Raw genomic sequence first — 7,657 nt, forward strand, 5'->3', positions numbered from 1 at the left:
TGGATTGAAATGGCTTATAAAAAGAATCTTCAAACTTTCTCTTTACAAATATTCTAAAGAAAATGTCCTCTTTCTTTCAGAAAAGTTCTCAGGACATAGCAGGGCTGTGGATTTAGGCAGATCTCAGGGAACCCTGACTCTCCCTTACCAGCTACGTTACCTTGGAAAAGCTGTATCATCTTAAACCTCAGATTTTTCATACTTAAAATGAGTATAATAATAGTAGTTATAGGGTTCTTGAGAAGAAAAAGGAAATAATTTATTTAAGTACTTAGTGTACTCCCTACACATTGTATGACCTTAATAAATTCCGACTTTAAAAAGCAAGGAAGATACTAACGTAACTACAACTTCATTGCTGTCTTTGAAATGAGCGGGTGAGGAGTCAGACATCAGATAAAAAAAAAAACATAACATGATATTCCATAGTATGCTAAGGTTATGGAAAAATCATGATTCTCTTCCCTCCCCCCCCACCCCCAGTTTTATTAAGATATAATAGACACACAGCACTGTATAAATTTAAGATGTTGGCATAATGATTTGACTTACATATGTAATGAAATACACAATAAATTTAGTCAACATCCATCATATATAGACACACACACGAACAAGGACAAATACCTTTTCTTTATAATGAGAACTCGTAGGATCTACTTTCTTAACTTGTACGTGTATTGTACTGCAGCGTTAACTGTAGTCATCACATACACTGCATCCCTAGTATTTATTTATCTCATAATTGGAAGTGTCTACCTCTTGACCACCCTCATCTAAATCCCTCCCCCTACCATCTGCCCCCGGTGACCATAAATCTCATCTCTTGGAAAAATCATGATTCTTAGCATGTTCTACCATTATATTATACTAAATATAATTACTGTGGTGTTTATATTCTAGTTTTAAGAGTAGTGAGAAGTGGACGGAATAGGCCAGGTCCAATAAGGAAACCCAAAGGGAGGCGTTCTTGAATATTTGCATAATTGTTACTCCACCTAAACCCTAGTTCTAATCTCCAAAATCTCTCTTTAAGCCTGTTGTGATTTGATTTCTGGTACAACTGGCTTATTTCCATGCCTGTTTCAAGCTGGTGTAACCTGAAAAGGTCTTACTTCATTTGACAAGGCAGAGATGCGGTTCTTACCTGGTATTTCAAACAGGTATCAGGTAAAGCTTTGCCACCCACAAAGCAGTTTGTATGTCAGTTCATCGGCAATGTCCAGGAGTTTGTTAGAAATGCAGACTCTCAGGCCCCACCCAAATCAGCTGACTCAGAATCTGCTGCACGACAAGATCCTCAGAGAGGGATTGAGCTGAAGAATACTTGACATCATGTATTTCATTTACATTTTAAAAATAGTTATGTCAGAATGATGGATCTCACTATCTGTTTCAACCAATTTGTTAAAAATTCTGTGTTCCCTAAATCTGTCTTCTCTCCTATTCATTAGTCATGAGAGACATGAATGGTCTTGCCTTTAGTGAGAAAGTAACATTACTGTTTAAATTACCATACTCCATATTTTATTTCTTATCTCGGCTTGAACTGGAGTAGTGGGAAAGCCCACAAGCTTTGTATTAACAGAGATAAAGTTGCTGCCAGTCACCTCTTGAAAACTAGAGTAAATTAGTTTTTTCATCTGTAAAATGGGCATACTATTAATGGTTCTTTTCCCATTTAGTCTTGCAATGAGTCCCATAGCATATAGGGTCAGATACAAGACTCTGTGTGATCAGACTATGTCCTAGGGAAACCTATGTGGCTAGCTCGGACTAGCCTATGAGTCAGAATATTTAGAATTTATGTAATTTTAACTCTCTGTTGATTTCTGTTTTTAAGATGAGGCCAGATTTTCCATTGTTCATGCCCTGCTTATATTCATGTGAGCAAGACTGCGTGCTGTTCATGTGCTCAGTACTATCCAAGTGATAGAGACACAATGCTAAGCAAGACAGAGACAGCCGCTACTCTCATGGAACTTACATTCTAGTAACAACTATACAAACTGTAAACGTGTTTGCAACGTTTTATTACAACATTCATTTTGTCTTTCTGTTTCAGAAAAATTTCTATAGGGCATAGCTTGCTGCATTTCTATAACTTTTATTTGAGCATACAAACAACGTCTGAAGATGAAAAAAAGGTTGCCATTGTTATTATTATTACTTTAATTCTAACAACCCATTGGATTTATGAGAGATGTTAAGTTTGGAAGCTCAGGAATAAATGAAACAAAATTTTTGCAGTCATTCTATTACTATTTGAAAAAAAAACTTAGAGGCATTACACACCATTTAATTTATAAATCCCCAGATTTCAAAGACCCAGAAAAGACTAAGGCTTTAATTTATTCTCATTCAGCTCTGAAAACAAATATCAAATATGCACCAATACTCAAAATACATGTACTTTGTTTTTACAAAAATAATTTGATTACATATAATTGGCATTTATCACTTTGTTTTCTATTTTAATAATGTCTGGCTCTTAAAAAACTATAACATGCACACACATTACATGTATACATTACAAAATCAGGTATCACTTCACCAAACACTTTGAGTAAATTTACTGGAACTCAGTAGCATCTTATTGTTTTTTCTCTCAGTAAGAATAATCTCTAGTTTGAAGTTTGGTTGAATGAAGCCAATTATAAGTTCAAGTTCAAACATTATTATGATATGTTAATATCAAACTAATTCTAAAGTTACTCAGTGTATAAAATATGATTTAAAATAATCACTGTGGTAAACAGGAAATGATGTTTCCATCACCCAAAATTTTGCCCCATTCGAAGATGGAAATGGACAGCAGATGGGAGGGTTAAAGACTGGGAACTCCTTAAAGGGCTTAATGACACTTGATATCATCAACAGTGAAAATCCCAGACACATTTTCTGTATGGGAAGATGGTGATGAAATGTGTGCACTAAATTGTGATATGTATGTATTATAATTTCCGAAAGCCATTTCCTTCCTATTGGTTCTTGAAAAGGAAGCTGAAGTCAGAAATGAGTTGTTGCCTCCTCTTTATAATAACAGTGAAAAATGTGTTCTTAAGTGTAATTGAGAAAGTAATTTTCTAAGAAGAATTTAAATAGGCCTTTAATAATAAGCTTATGTAACCCAAACCCTTCTCAAACCTGACTTACAGCTTTGCTATTTTTTTTTCTGTCTTCATTGAGGATAATGGATCTTCTGAGGTTCCAGATGTAGATTTGTTCCTGAGAAGTAGGATTGAAATATTGTGAAATAAAAGCCAAACTGGTATATTTTGAAACCAGGCTACCATTTGAAAGCTGTTTTCTCCCCTAAAGTAACAGAAAAATACATTAATAAAATGAAAACAAAAGTATTCTTTTAACAGTTTAATACACTAGACTTCATTTTTCTTACATTGTTTCCCTCTAGTGCCCCAAAGTGAAAAGTGCAAGAGGATTTTATATGGAGATAAGTCCAACTCAAAGGTATTTGCTCATTAAAAAGGAATTAGGAATATTTGCTCTCATGGTGCTACTGCCCCCAGATGCCACTCCAGGTGGTGCTGTTTTTTGTTTTGTTTTGTTTTTCCAAAAGCACTGTTTTTATTTATAGAGTTCTGTCCTCTTCAGTGGCAGGAGGAGTGAGAGAGGTTCCTTTTCAATCCAGGGGCCTCCGTAATGTCGGTCTGTTGTTATCAAACACAGGAGGCGGTGTCATGGATTTGGTGAACTAACCACAATGTTTAGTCTCTCTCTGCTAGGTCCACAAGGTGAGTGTCAATCTCTTTTTCTGTGAGAATCCTGAATTTAGGATTTCAACTGTAACTACTCCAACTTCTATTTCTGAAGGTTTGAAATCAATCGATAGAACAGTAGACAGGATGTGTGGGCCACAGTCCGGAATCCCTTCTACCTTCTCAACTCACCTGCTCTACCAAAAATGTCTTTTCCCTGATTTCAAAAGACCACGTCAGATTTCAAGGGACCAAGCACATGATCATGTTTGTTTCCATGTCTTCTGCCTTGTCCTGGTATTTTGTCTGAATTTAATAAAGCTATAAATTATAATGATGTGCAGATATTAGGTTCCAGTTGGAACAATTTTTAGCTTACAGATTAATACAATCAAATTAGCTTATAGTCTTAATACAATCAAATATTCACTTTATTATGCTAAATAAAACATAATAGTTTTTTAAAGGGGAGAATTAGACTAATATTTGGATTTCAGGTGTCAAGTACTTAATTTTTGACTTAGAGACACCATCTTTGTCATGTTTGTGGTCATTCTTGAACATTTGAGACAACAAGTGTCTGTCATTCCCCTGGTCTTAAAAAAAGAACAGTGATTAGGGCTTGCTTCCATAGCAAGAAATATTACTTTGGGGAAGAACTGCTATCTTGTTGATATTCTAAATGAGGAAGGATATGCTTTGCAATCACTCTGGGCTGGTACTTGAGAACTGTGATTCAGAGCCACTTAAAATTCTTTTTAGCAGGAGGCATGGTATATATGGCCAAACAATATTTTCATAGTGTTTCTAGGGTTTGATGATCTCACAGTTCAGGTTGGACAACTTTCCACAATGACAAGTTTATTAATCAGAGAATCCAGGTATGACAACCAGTCAGGGATGTTTTTGTCTTCTTCTGAAAGAAGAAGGTACTGCCACAGGCCAGTAGGGAAACAGACTGATACACTGTGAGCTTGTCCAACCCTGATCTTTTGTGGTCTTAAACAGCCTAACCTTTTTGGCACCAGGGACCAGTGCTCCGATGAGAATCTAATGCCTGATGATCTGAGGTGGAGCTGAGACGGCGTTGCTAGCACTGGGGAGCGGCTGCAAATACAGATGAAGCTTCACTCGCTCACCTGCTGCTCACATCTTGCTGTGTGGCCCAGTTCCTCACAGACCACAAACCGGAACTGGTCCACGGCCTGGGGGTTGGGGACCTCTGGTCTTAAATATATGACCAGACACAACTTCACACCTTTTGCCTCTTCTCCATCAGATAGTAATTAGGAGATACAATGAAACATCATTGCTAGAACTTCAGTCAGTCAGTTTCCTAATTTGTTTTTAAATCCCAAAATAGAACTTCTGTGTTCCAAGTGACATCCTGGGTATTTAGAATTAGAACAGGCAAGTTTGAGATACAGTAAACCTGGATGAGAAGATTTCTTTGGCACTGTTTTAGAAACACTTCGCAGTAATCTTCAAAGGAGGGTGTGTGTTTATCTTTTTTGGCATGGCTTTTGTTTAAATCATTCTGGAGCCCCACCTTTTATTTTGGGTAAGATTTCCTCCAATATCCCTGGCCGCTGTGCTGAGGCTACTCACAGTGCCATACTATTGGTCAATTTAGGGGAAAAAAATGGGTAATTTTTATTTTAACATCCATTAGAAAAATTATTGCTTTGCAGTTCAGAATGTTGGCTGTTTTGTTGAGATGACCATAAAGCAATCTGAACACTCCAAAATTTCGGTGACTTGTTTATATAGAACTTAGTGAAGTGAGTTCAAAAATAAAATAAAATATCAATGAATATTTTATTTTACTTAAAAATTATTTCAGTTCTCTTACCCACTCCCAGCAGCTTCGCTTTTTAATGGAAATAACAAGTACTAAAGGAGAACAATTTACGGTCTTCAATTATAACCTACCTAACTGTAGTCCAAAATTTAGGATGGAAATATTCCAGAAGAGCTATTTCTTAATGTAAAAATATAGGGGTCAAGTGCATGGGTTTTGGAAGTACACAACCTTGAGGCTGAAAACATGCTTCACCATTTACTAGCTGGGAGAACTCTGAAGTTAAAGACTCCCTGAAATGAAGAGTCTTTTTTTTCTTTTATGCCATTCTGCCCTCCGTATCAAGCAAATTGCCCAACACATAGTAAAAGTTCAGATCTATTTAGTGGCTACATAAGTAGTAAGTTTTTTTTTGGTGCATGAAAATTCTTTTCAAGTTAGTGGTTTAATATAAAAAGACTGACCCTTTGCTCTTTTCTGAAGATTAGCTAGTTTCTGCAGTGTATCGAATGTTTGAGAAGATGAAACATCACTCAGAAGTCTGAACTCCTTTGCTTCCTGTTTCATATTTTGTTGCTCATTGTTGAACATGCCAATGAGATTCTTTTAGAATGTACTTCTTTATTGTTTTATGACATGTAATAAATGAAAGAACTCTCAGAATTCAGAGCTCATAAAGGGAAGTCATCAAAACTAAGGAAAATATTGTATTTTGCTGTTAAAACCTTCAGTTGTATACTATCTTCTGTATTCTATGATCTGTAATCATCAGTGAGTTTTGCTAGCACCAAAATTAAACATGGGTCTTATAACCAAAGAAAACTTTGAGAAGTTAGTTCTCAAGGTCTTTTCATAATTGCAAGATAAACCTGTGGAATATCAAATATATGTATCTGAAATATCTCAAATGGCTGCCTTTCAACTGATTAAATTTCATAAACCTTACATGAGCAATTACTGTGAGACTGGCCCTGAGCAAGCAAAAGCCAATGCAGATATTTTATATCCAAAAGCTGTATTCTATAGTTTAGGATAGTGACATGAATACAAACAAAATAGAACATGATACAAGTAATGGAATATGTACAAAATGGCAAATTTCACTACAGGAGTTTATTCAGAGATGATAATTGCCTACCAATATTAATCCTTCCCTTCTTTCTTATAAAATAACTACAATTTTATACCCGGTGGAAAAATGCCCACCTAAAAACCTCCATTTTCTATCTATCCTTGCAGCTAGACGTGGCCATGGGATTAAGTTTTGGCTAATGAGAAGCAAGAGGAAGTTTTGGGGTTGGACTTCTGGGAAATCTCCTTAGCATGGAGACAAATGCCTGGGGCTTGCTGGCTGGAATATGGATGTGATGGCTGGAGCTCCAGGGGCAATACTTCAGAATGGTGTGACCTTGAGGATGAAAGCCATGTATGAAGGATGACAAGGAAGGAAGATAGGAGTCTGGTCACTGATAGCACAGCAGAACCCTGACGGCCTCTCCCTTAAGTTTAGGGTGGAAATGCATTCCTGTCTTGTTTGAGACACTGCTATTTTCACTGTTATTAGAATCTAAATGCAATTTTAGATGATATGGAGAGCATAGCTTTTTATTCTTTTTTTTTTTTTTTTTTTTTTTTGAGAGAAAGGTGTTGGGGAAGGTAACAGAGATTAAGTAATGCCTCAGCAGATTATTTTAAAGGATAAATAGGAGTTCTCCAGGTGATGGGAGATGAAGAATTCTGTGGAAGAAAATTCACTGTCATCATCTACTTCATTAGATATGTTTGGAAATAATTTTCTTGTTTAGAAATAATTTCAAACTTACAAAATATTTGCATGAACAAGAACACTTCTTTACTCAGATTCTTTTATTGTTAACATTTTACCCCATTTGTTTGTATTTGCTGTCTCACTTTTTATGGTCTTTATATTATATTACCAATAGTAGTAAACTGTATACATCACGACCTTTTACCCCAATACCATTTTACTCCTAAATATTTCTTCAGAATAAGGATATTCTCTTTTATAATCATAGCTCACTCATCAACTTTAGTAAACTTAACCTTGATACAATGGTTTGATTCAAGTGATTGTCCTTGTTGCATTTCCCTAGTAACATTCTTTATAGCATTTCTT

At 35.8% G+C, this 7,657-nt stretch overlaps 1 pseudogene; it reads right to left on the bottom strand.

Annotated features, from left to right (window-relative positions):
- LOC102891378 overlaps nucleotides 1-6,111 on the bottom strand; it is a 21,406-nt pseudogene extending 15,295 nt beyond the window's left edge.
- Nucleotides 6,112-7,657: the final 1,546 nt, after the last annotated feature.

The sequence above is a fragment of the Pteropus alecto genome, unplaced genomic scaffold (genome assembly GCF_000325575.1).
Source record: "Pteropus alecto unplaced genomic scaffold, ASM32557v1 scaffold72, whole genome shotgun sequence".
NCBI lineage: Eukaryota > Metazoa > Chordata > Mammalia > Chiroptera > Pteropodidae > Pteropus > Pteropus alecto.